This window comes from Bos taurus, chromosome 16 (assembly GCF_002263795.3).
Source record: "Bos taurus isolate L1 Dominette 01449 registration number 42190680 breed Hereford chromosome 16, ARS-UCD2.0, whole genome shotgun sequence".
Classification (NCBI taxonomy): Eukaryota; Metazoa; Chordata; class Mammalia; order Artiodactyla; family Bovidae; genus Bos; species Bos taurus.
The window spans coordinates 9,101,322-9,113,774 of NC_037343.1; the positions used below are offsets into that span (position 1 = coordinate 9,101,322).

A 12,453-nucleotide genomic window follows, 5' to 3' on the forward strand; every position below is an offset into this window, starting at 1 on the left:
GCTGGATGGCATTACATGAGTTTGGGTGGGCTCCGGGAGTTGGTTATGGACAGGGAGGCCTGGTGTGCTGTGATTCATGGGGTCACAAGGAATCAGACACGACTGAGCAACTGAACTGAACTGAACTGAATGATACATGATCTTGAACATGTTTTCAAATGCCCACTTGCCATCTTTTTATCCTCTTCACTTAGGTTCCTGTTCAGGTCTTTTGTCTATTTTTTAATCAGGTGGTTGGTCTTTTTATTGTTGAGTTTCAAACACTTATTATAGTGCTTTATCAGATGTGTCTTTTTCTAATATTTTCCCCCAGTCTGTGACTTGTCTTCTCATTATCTTCATATTATCTTTCACAGAGAAGTTTTTTAACTTTTTTGAAGTTCAACTTATCAAATATCTGTCTCATGAATCATGACTTTTGTGTTGTATATAAAAAGTTATTGCCATAAAGGTCTAGGTTTCTTCCATTTTATTCTCTAGGAGTTGTTTCATTTTTGGTTTTACATGTAGAACCTATTATCCACTTTGAGTTAATTTTTGTGAAGGGTGAAGAGTTTGTGTCTAGGTCCATTCTTTTCTTCTAGCACCATATGTTTAAAAGATTTTCTTTGCTTCATATTGTTGCATTTGCACCTTTGCCAAAGATCAGCTGCATATCCTTGTTCATTGATCTCTTGTCTGTTCTTTCAGCAGTACCACAGTATCTTGGTCACTATTAGCTTTGTAGTAAGTCTTGAAGTGTGGTAGTGCTAGTCTTTCCACTTTGTTCTTTTTCGATATCAGGTTGACTCATAAGGCTTTGTTCATTCATAGATTTTAGGCTCAGTTTGTCAACAACAGCAAAACTTGCTGGGATTTTAATTGGAATTGCATTGAATTTATATACCAATGTGACATCCTCACAATATTGAGTCTCCCTCTCAATGAGCGAAAGCATTTACATTTATTTAGTTAGTTGATATCTTTCATTAGAGTTTTATAATTTTCTTCATGCTGTTTGCTTGTTAGTTGCTAAGTCCTGTCTGACTCTTTGTGACCTCATGGACTGTAACCCACCAGGCTCCTCTGTCCATGGGATATTCCAGGCAAGAATACTGGAGTGGGTTGCCATTTCTTTCTCAAGGGGATCTTCCTGACCCAGAGATCAAACTTGTGTCTTCAACACTGAAAGGTAGCTTCTTTACCACCAAGTCACCAGGGAAGCAATTTTCTTCATGTAGATCTTATAAATTACTTGTTAGGTTTCTATATAAATATTTCATTTTGGAGTTTTAATGTCAATAGTACTATTTTTCATTTCAAATTCCTCTTGTTCACTGATGGTATTTTTAATCTTCTTTGGTGTGGGACTGAAGTCATTCTTAGGTCATCTTGTCAGGAGCCCTGCTGAGCTGATACAAAAGGCTGAGCTGCCAAGTGTCAGAAGAAGACAGAAATGAACTTACTGTGATGGCAAAAACAAGAGTCTCATACTGGAGAGATGCCAGATTCCCCTATTCCACTTTTCCCAGGGAAAGGATCACAGGTTGATGACCAAGTGGATTAACACAGAAGTGGGAGTCATCACACTATTGAGGGACCCCCAAACAACATGCATGCTCTGGCAGTTTCATAGACTCTTGGGTCAAAGGAGGAGGGTGAGGAAGCAGTCTAGGAGTAGAAAAGCAATTAGTACTGAGTTAGAGTGGAGAAAATTATGTTCAAGTTCCCCACTCCCACCCCCATATGGAAGCCTCAGCAGAAGGCTTCCGTCCAAAGTCCTGGCAATGAAGGCACAGGGGCTAGGACTAAAGATCAAGAAAGATCGTGACTATCCAAAGGAACTGGAATCCATGACTGCAACTCCAGAAACCATGATACTCTGAGTAAATGGGGAAGGAAGCTTTCTGTCATATGGCCTGAAAAAGATTTAGCCTTTGTAATGGCCTATTATTGTTCCTGAAAGATCACACATAGGTTTTCAATAGAAGCCAGACGTCTCAATGAATTTTTAGTTCCTAAACCAAATACCCAGAGTATTTAGGTGATCATTTCATGCTTTGTGTCCATCACTTTGATATTCCCAAGCACTGTATAATTCTGTTAACTTGGTCTGATATTAACCCTGTGATATTTGCTTTCCGATAGGGCCTGTGGTATCTGGCCCTCATATTTGCAGTCCCATGCTCAGCAAGGACAAGGGAATAATCACATATATTTACTAGACCCAACATTACCACTTCCTATTCCGATAACAAATACCTTGATCTGTAGGTTCTAGCTGCTCCAGCTGCCGGGTATTCCAATATCTGCCTAATCAACTCAGTGAAGATGTCTTGACCTTGGGTTCTGTTTCCTATGCTCCATAAGCAGGTGTCTGAAAATTATTCAAGGCAGAGAGCCAGAGTAAAGATGAGGCTCACTCTGTGTTTTTCTTTGCTCAGGGATTTCAGGTCTATGATGTCGAATGTCCAATTCCTGAGAACAGTTGCTATGTGCATGCTGTCTAGTATTAAGATTCTTTATGGAAAGATGGAAACAGTACCAGCAATTCATCATTGTCAAGTAATAAGACTTTTAGGCCATGATTATATTTTTGCACTGAAACTTTCCTTCATTTTGTTAAAATTATGTGATCTGAAGAAACCAATACAGGACATTGCCATGGACATATTCCTGCCAGTTTTGCTATAAATTTCCTAAGAAATAACACAAAATATTAATGATTTACTTCAACTCAGACATAAATATTTAATGCACAATTAAAAAGATAAACACTAACCCTGTGCTTAGTTGCTGAGTTGTGTCTGACTCTTTGTAACCCCTTGTACTGTAGCCCAACAGGCTCCTCTGTCCATGAGAATTCTCCAGGCAAGAATACTGGAGTGGGTTGCCATGCTCTCCTCCAGGGGAACTTCCCAACCTGGCATCAAACCCAGGTCTCCCACATTGCAGGCAGATTCTTCACCAGCTGAGCCATGAGGGAAGCCCAATCACTAACCCTACAAGAGGTAAAATAGAATATTGGTAAATGATCTAAACATAAAATATAATGATACATTAAAAAATAACATGGTGTATAACATAACTGGGAATTTAAAATGGAAAAATTTGGAAATCTTTTTAAAAACTAAATTAGGAATTTAAAGACAGAAATGGTATGGACCTAACAGAAGCAGAAGGTATTAAGAAGAGGTGGCAAGAATACACAGAAGAACTATATAAAAGAGATCTTAATGACACAGATAACCACAATAGTGTGATCAATCTTTGTGTGATTGCTTCAACAGTACATGAACCGAGAACTTCCAGATGTTCAAGCTGGGTTTAGAAAAGGCAGAGGAACAAGAGATTAAATTGCCAACATCTGTTGGACCATAGAAAAGGCAAGAAAATTCCCAAAAAACATCTAATTGTGCTTAATTGACCACACAAGCCTTTGACTGTGTTGGTCACAACAAACTATGGAAAATTTACAGAGATGGAATTGCCAGATGGGTGTTACCAGCCTCTTGAGAAACCTGTATGCAGGTCAAGATGCAACAGTAAAAACCAGACATGGAACAGCAGGCTGATTCACCATTGGAAAAGGAATAGGTCAAGGCTGTATATTGTAACCCTGCTTATTTAACTTATATGCAGAGTACATCATGTGAAATGCAGGCTGGAAGAAGTGCAAGCTGGAATCAAGATTGCTGGAAGAAATGTCCATAACCTCAGATATGAAAATGACACCACCCTTATGATGGAAAGCAAAGAGGAACTAAAGAGCCTCTTGATGAAGGTGAAAGAGGAGACTGAAAATGCTGGCTTAAAACTCAATGTTCAAAAAATGAAGATTATGGCAGTCAGTCCCATCACCTCATGGCAAATAGATGGGTAAAAATGGAAACAGTGGGAGACTTTACTTTCTTGTGCTCCAAAATTACTGCAGATGGTGACTGCAGCCATGGAATTAAAAGACGCTTGCTCCTAGGAAGAAAAGCTATGACAAAACTAGACAACATGTTAAAAAGCAGAGTTAAAAAGCAGAGATATTACTTTGCCAACAAAGGTCCGTCTAGTCAAAGCTATAGCTTTTCCAGTAATCATGTACAAATGTGAGAGTTGGACCGTAAAGAAGGCTGAGCACCGAAGAACTGATGCTTTTGAACTGTGGTATTGGAGAAGACTCTTGAGAGTTCCTTGGACAACAAGGAGATGAAACCAGTCAGTTCTAAAGGAAATTAACCCTGAATATTCTTTGGAAGGACTGATCCCGAAGCTGAAACGCCAATACTTTGGCCACCTGATGCGAAAAACTCTCATTGGAAAAGACCCTGTTGCTGGGAAAGATGAAGGAAGGAGAATGGGACAATAGAAGATGAGATGATCTGATGGCATCACCGATTCAATGGACATGGATTTGAGCAAACTCCGAGAGCCTGAATGACAGGGAAGCCTGGGGTGTTCTCGTCTGTTGGGCCACAAAGCAACTGAAAAACAATGAATAATCTTTATATCATATAATTATTTCCACATGTTCTCTTTTTATTTAGTTAGCCTTTCCTCAGTTTAGAGGTGATAATTTTTATATTTGTCATTTGACTTCAACATTTCTTAGATTACTCACATGTTAATTTGTTTCATAATTACTGTTATTCTCTACCACTTTTTTGTATATTTTTTTTGCATTTTTTGTATCTAAGTGACTGTTATAGATTCATCTGTATTGAAAATTTTAAAAACTTTGCACAAATCATCTTTCTGGGTGCTTTTTTCTTTGAATTATACATAGTTGAAATACATGGGATTCAGGATTTCTTTCTGTTTTCATTTACTTAAATTTGGATATTACTTTAAATTTTAAAATTATCTTTAATTTTTTTTTTAAATCTTACTATCAGTTCGGTTCAGTCATTCAGTTCTGTCCGACTCTTTGAAACCCCATGAATCGCAGCACGCCAGGCCTCCCTGTCCATCACCAGCTCCCAGAGTTCACTCAAACTCATGTCCATCGAGTCGGTGATGTCATCCAGTCATCTCATCATCTGTCGTCCCCTTTTCCTCTTGCCCCCAATCCCTCCCAGCATCAGGTCTTTTCCAGTGAGTCAACTCTTCACATGAGGTGGCTGCAGTACTGGAGTTTCAGCTTTAGCATCATTCCTTCTAAAGAACACCCAGGACTGATCTCCTTTAAGAATGACTGTTGGATGTCCTTGCAGTCCAACGGACTCTCACGAGTCTTTCCAACACCACAGTTCAAAAGCATCAATTTTTCGGTGCTCAGCTTTCTTCACAGTCCAACTCTCACATCCATACATGACCATTGGAAAAAACATAGCCTTGACTAGACGGACCTTTGTTGGCAAAGTAATGTCTCTGCTTTTGAATATGCTATCTAGTTTGGTCATAACTTTCCTTCCAAGGAGTAAGCGTCTTTTAATTTCATGGCTGCAATCACAATCTACAGTGATTTTGGAGCCCCAAAAGATAAAGTCTGACACTGTTTCCACTGTTTCCACATCTATTTCCCATGAAGTGATGGGACCAGATGCCATGATCTTCGTTTTCTGAATGTTGAGCTTGAAGCCAACTTTTTCACTTTCCTCTTTCACTTTCATCAAGAGGCTTTTGAGTTCCTCTTCACTTTCTGCCATAAGGCTGCTGTCATCTGCATATCTGAGGTTATTGATATTTCTCCCAGCAATCTTGATTTCAGCTTGTGCTTCTTCCAGCCCAGCGTTTCTCATGATGTACTCTGCATATAAGTTAAATAAGCAGGGTGACAATATATAGACTTGAAGTGCTCCTTTTCCTATTTGGAACCAGTCTGTTGTTCCATGTCCAGTTCTAACTGTTGCTTCCTGACCTGCATACAGATTTATCAAGAGGCAGGTAAGGTGGTCTGGTATTCCCATCTCTTTCAGAATTGTCCACAGTTTATTGTGATCCACACAGTCAAAGGCTTTGTCATAGTCAGTCAAGGAGAAATAGATGTTTTTCTGGAACTCTACTGCTTTTTCGATGATCCAGCGGATGTTGGCAATTTGATCTCTGGTTCCTCTGCATTTTCTAAAACTAGTTTGAACCTCTGGAAGTTCATGGTTCACGTATTGCTGAAGCCTGGCTTGGAGAATTTTGAGCTTTACTTTACTAGCGTGTGAGATGAGTGCAATTGTGCGGTAGTTTGAGCATTCTTTGGCATTGCCTTTCTTTGGGATTGGAATGAAAACTGACCTTTTCCAATCTTGTGGCCACTGCTGAGTTTTCCAAATTTGCTGGCATATTGAGTGTGGCACTTTCACAGCATCATCTTTCAGGATTTGAAATAGTTCACCTGGAAGTCCATCACCTCCACTAGCTTTGTTCATAGGGATGCTTTCTAAGGCCCACTTGACTTCACATTCCAGGATGTCTGGCTCTAGGTGAGTGATCACACCATCGTGATTATCTTGGTCTTGAAGATCTTTTTTGTACAGTTTTTCTGTGTTTTCTTGCCACCTCTTCTTAATATCTTCTGCTTCTGTTAGGTCCATACCATTTCTGTCCTTTGTCGACCCCATCTTTCCATCTGTTCAGATCAGTTCAGTTCAGTCACTCAGTCATCTCCGACTCTTTGCGACCCCATGAATCGCAGCACACCAGGCCTCCCTGTCCATCACCAACTCCCAGAGTTCACTCAGACTCACGTCCATCGAGTCAGTGATGCCATCCAGCCATCTCATCCTCTGTTGTCCCCTTCTCCTCCTGCCCCAATCCCTCCCAGCATCAGAGTCTTTTCCAATGAGTCAACTTGCCGCATGAGCTGGCCAAAGTACTGGAGTTTCAGCTTTAGCATCATCCCTTCCAAAGATAGCCCAGGGCTGATCTCCTTCAGAATGGACTGGTTGGATCTCCTTGCAGTACAAGGGGACATCTTTGCATAAGTAGTATATATTTGAATTTGTTTCTAACTGTAGTTATATTTACAGCACACATATTTTGTCTCTGCATTCCTTTAACCTTGTGTCTTTTTAAAAACTTTCTTTTAACATTAGTTAATTTTTCTATGTCCAATTTTTAATATTTTCTCTATAGCTATGATATAATAATAATGCCAGGTATTTTACTTCAAGTAGCACTTAAAATTTTTAAATGCATTTATTATATTTTGTTTTTCTATCATTTTTAATGCTATATTAGCAACTCTAAAATCTCAGATAATTTAATCTAAGGTATGTAATATAAGGTATGTAATCCAATAGTTTTGCTTCAAATCTTCTTTCCCCAAGTATTTGTGAATCATTGACTATATAACCAGGAATTCTGATTGAGATTATTCTTATTATATTAAATAGTATCTTCATATAGTACCTCTTTTAATTTTTACTTGTGTCTCATGTTTCAAAACTGATCTTAAAACATTTATTTTGAAGATGTCTTTTCAGCTTCAATAGTATTCTTATTTGGGACCAGATGATTCTTTGTTGTGGAGAGCTGTCCTGGGCATTGTAGGATATTTAGCAAGCTATGGTTAGTTGTAATGATCAAAAATATCTGCAGATTTTGCCAAATCTTCTCTGGGGATAGGTAATATCACCTGTTATTTTGATAGAGACTTCATTGAATCTACAGATTGGTTCGTATCAATATCTTAACAACGTTAATTCTTCCAGTCCATGAATGAAGAATATCTATTTCTTTACATAATTTTTAATTTTCTTCATCAGGTTTTCAAAGTTCAGAGTATGGGTCTTACATCTACTTGTTTAAGTATATTTCTAGGTATATTTCTTTTAAATGTAATTTTAAAGGGGATATTGTCTTGATTTTTTTCTTATAGTTCATTATTAATGTATTAAAAAATACTTTTATGTGTGTTTGCATTGATTCAGGTTGGTGCTGAATTTTTAAAAAAAAAATAGTTAACAAGAACAGTGAGCAACATAACCTATTATTTACTGAATTCAGATATACTATGCATGTTTAAAACATTATCTTATTTAATCCTCACAACAATGTCAATTTTCAGAAGACTAAAGTACTTGAAGAAATTCAGTTAGGATGAACATACCAAGTTTTCAAAGATGTGGACTAGTACTTTTATCTACTGCTAACAAATACACACGTGGCACTAGTGGTAAATAACCCATCTGCCAACACAGGAGACATGAGAGACATGGGTTTAATTCCTGGGTTGGGAAGATCCCTGGAGAAGGGCATGACTGCCCACTCCAGTATCCTTGCCTGGAGAATCCCACAGACAGAGGAGTTTGGTGGGCTACATTCCACAGTATCACAAAGAGTCAGACACAACTGAAGCGACTTACCATGCAACACAAATACAAATTGGAAGAGGTTTTTTTTAAAACAGGATGGTAGTTTCTTTAAAATTTAAAACATGCATATGTTCCAGTCATTCAATGCCTAGGTATTTATAATGGAAAAGAAGACACAAAGATTTGTACAAATATTCATAAAGCTTTAGAATTGATGTCTTTGAACTGTGGTGCTGGAGAAGACTCCTGAGAGCCCCTTGGACATCAAGGAGATCAAATCGGTCAATCTTAAGGGAAATCAATCCTGAATACTCATTGGAAGGGCTGATCCTGAAGCTGAAACTCCAGTGTTTTGGTCATTTGATGCAAACAGCTGACTCACTGGAAAAGTCCCCGATGCTGGGACAGATTGAGGGCAGAAGGAGAAGAGAACATTAGAAGATGAGATAGCTGGATGGCAAAACCAATGCAATGGACATGAAATGGGCAAACTTTGGGAGATGCTGAGGGACAGAGAGGCCTGGCCTGCTGCTGTCCATGGGGTTGCAAAGAGTCTGGCATGACTGGGCAACTGAACAACAACAACTAGAAACTATAAAAATGTCCATAAAAATTGAATAAATTAATAAACTTTGGTATAGATACCATTGGGATATTTCTCAGCAATACAAAGGAACACAATTTTTTTTTTTTAAATTCAACTATAAAAAAATCTCAAAATCTATGCTGAATGAAAGAAACCAGGAAAAACTAGAATGCATTCTATCTATACAGAATTCTAAAATAATACCTGTTGATCTATAAGGCTAGAAAACAGATCAATGGTTACCTGAAGACATTGTGGCGGTGGGGGCAGTCATGTAACAAAAGGGCATAAAACATGTATAGTTGCATTCACTCATTTTCTCCATTATATGACTATTAAGAAGCTTAGATAGGATGATTTTTTTTCATTAAATTTTTACTTACATGCAATCAAATTCACTCAATTTAAGTAAATTTTGAACTACTGTAATTGTTTATAGTTGTATAACTGCAGTAGAGCCTTTTCCTCATCATAAAGTTTCTTACTTTTTTATTATACCCACTCCCAACCACAGGCATTCTCTATTCTACCTTGTTGTTTTTCAGTCACTAAGTCATGTCTGCATGACTGCAGCACGCCAAGCCCCTCTGCCCTCCACTATCTCCCAGAGTTTGCTCAGATTCATATCCATTGAGTTGGAGATGCTATATAACCATCTCATCCTGTGCCAACCTCTTCTCCTCCTGCCTTCAATCTTTCCCAGCATCAGGATCTTTTTCAGTGAGTCGGCTCTTCATATCAGGTGGCCAAAGTATTGGAGCTTCAGCACCAGTTCTTCTAGGGTTAATATCATTTAGGATTGAATGGTTTGATCTCCTTGAAGGACTCTCAAGAGTCTTCTCCAGCACCACAATTCAAAGACATCGATTCTCCAGCGCTCAGCCTTCTTTATGGTCCAACTTTCACATCTATATGTGGTTACTGAAAACAACCATAGTTTTTACTTATATGGACCTTTGCCAACAAAATGATGTCTTTGCTTTGTAATACTCTGTCTAGGTTTGTCATAGCTTCTGTTCCAAGGAACTAGCATCTTTTAATTTCATGGCTGCAGTCACCATCTGCAGTGATTTTGGAGCCCAGAAAAATAAAGTCTGACACTGTTTCCACTGTTTCCCCATCTATTTGTCATGAAGTGAGGGGACTGGTTGCAGTGATCTTAGTTTTTTGAATGTTGAGTTTTAGGCCAGCTTTCTCACTCTCCTCTTTCACCCTCATCAAGAGGCTCTATAGTTTCTCTTAAATTTCTGCCATTAGAGTGATATCATCTGAGGTTATTGATATTTCTCCTGGTGAACTTGATTCCAGCTTGAGATACACCCAGCCTGGCATTTCCCGTGATGTACTCTGTGTAAGTTAAATAAGCAAGGTAACAGTATACAGACTTGACATACTCCTTTCTCAATTTTGAACCAGTCTGTTTTTCCATGTCCAGTTCTAACTGTTGCTTTTTTTTTTCTTTTCTTAAACATTTAATTCACATTATAGAGGGATTTATGTTTGCTTTTTTCCAATCATTAACAGTGGTTGAGGAGTACTGAATCCATCACTACTTTGATAACACAGTAGATTCCAGATTCATTTTTCCAGGTACCAAGAGATCCCTCTAAATCAAATCAGCCTTTGTATATACTTATTTTTACTGAACACAGTAATGCCTGTTGGTATCTCTGAAGCATAATCACATCTTAGGTTGGTATTTCTCCAGGTAAAGAAGCTGTTTGGAATTGAATGCTCCCCTTCTTTTTTTGTCTTATAAATTGAAATGCATCTTCATTCCACATGTGTACTTCATTCAACATTCCACATTCAATCAAAGCAAGTGCAACCGGTACAGGTCCCCTTCCCAATCCTGCAACGCAGTGCGCTACAACACAGCAACCTTGTTCTTCAGGATATTTGGTTTTAGTAGGCTTAGCCAACGGAGAAGACAATGGCACTCCGCTCCAGTACTCTTGCCTGGAAAATCCCAGGAATGGGGGAGACTGGTGGGCTGCCGTCTATAGAGTCGCACAGAGTCGGACACGACTGAAGTGACTTAGCAGCAGCAGCAGACTTAGCCAATCATCTACTACCTGACTAGGGGGTGGTGCTCCACTGTCAAAAGGCCAATCTAGAACGTGAATTTCCTTCTTTTTCAATATGTAGCATCATAAACTCGAGCCAAAGTTGCCACTTCATACTTCCGAAGTTCCTCTGTAAACGAACTTGTTGAGGGTAGCAGTGGTAGGGTTGTGGGTTATCAGAAAACTCACGTTCTCATAGGAGATCTCCACAAGGGCTGGACGGTTCATTATGGCAAATAAAAAGTGTGACTGTGCGTGTGTGTGTGATGGTGAAAATGAAAAAAAGAAAAAAGAAAAAAATCAATAAATCTTGAAATGTTTCATAGCAGAGAAGATTAAAAAGACCACTAAAATGTCTAAATCAGTTTTCTCTATTCAACTAGCTTATTCTTTCAGAAACTTCTCTCTTTAAGATAAGCAGATAAGCAGAACTATTTAGAATCCACTTGAATCCAAATTCAACTTGGGCCTCAATGTCTGTTGATGGATACCATGACTACCAAAAAAAAAAAAAAATCCAACTACATAACAACACTTAAGCAGCCTTTACTACATTTAGGCACTAGTGAGACACGTTAAAAGCATAGGTCGCTCTCCACTTTTGTTTACTTGATGCTTAATTTTACTGGAGTCATCAAAATAAATATGCTTGCAAAAAAAAAAAAAAATCCAACTATTTCTGAGATCAATCTGGGTGTCCAGAGTCTTCAAGGTGATAGTAATTATGGCACATAGACCCTCCAAGCTCACTTGTCAACGGAAACACCGTGCTGAGCCTGGCAGAAGTCTGCCCTCGCACTCAGAAGCGCCATAAATATGCAACCTATATTCCAACGAAAACGCTACTGAGCTGAGGCCTGGGCATTGAACTCTGGCGGCAGCGGAGTCCAGCCTCTGAGCCCGACACCCGGCTCGGTCCGGCAATGGCGCATGTCCAATCCCGGTCTAGATACTGCTGCTCCTCCTGCTGCTATGGCCGCCGCTGCCCTGTGGCGTCGCCTCTGCCCTGTGACCTACTGCCGCTGCCGCTCCAGCTGCTACCCGTTGGACAACGGTTACCTGCATATAGGTTTCTCAAGAGACAGGTAATGGGATCTGGCATGCCCATATCTTTAAGAATTTTCCACAGTTCATTATGATCCACACAGTCAAAGGCTTTAGCATAGTCAATGAAGCAAAAGTAGATCTTGAGTTGTGTTTTGTTTTTGTTTTTTAATTCCCTTGCTTTCTCTATGATCCAACAAACATTGGCAATTTAATGTCTGGTTCCTCTGGCTTTTCTAAATTCTGCTGGTACCGGTGGAAGTTCTCTATTCATGGTCTGCTGAAGCCTAACATGAAGGATTTTGAGCATTTCTTTGTCAGCGTGTGAAATGAGTGCAATTGTGTGGTAGTTTGAACATTCTTTGGCATTGCCCTTCTTTGGGATTGGAATTCTTTGGGATTGGAACTGACCTTTTCCAGTCCTGCAGCCACTGCTGAGTTTTCCAAATTTGGTGACATATTGAGTGTAGCACTTTAAAAGCATCACCTTTTAGGATTTTAAAAAGCTCAGCTGGAATTCCCTTGCCTGCTTTGTCTA

At 39.1% G+C, this 12,453-nt stretch overlaps 1 pseudogene; it reads right to left on the reverse strand.

Moving 5' to 3' along the window:
- Positions 1–10,383: 10,383 nt before the first annotated feature.
- LOC100141194 (protein tyrosine phosphatase type IVA 2-like) lies at positions 10,384–11,099 on the reverse strand (annotated as a pseudogene).
- Between the last annotated feature and the right edge of the window lie 1,354 nt (positions 11,100–12,453).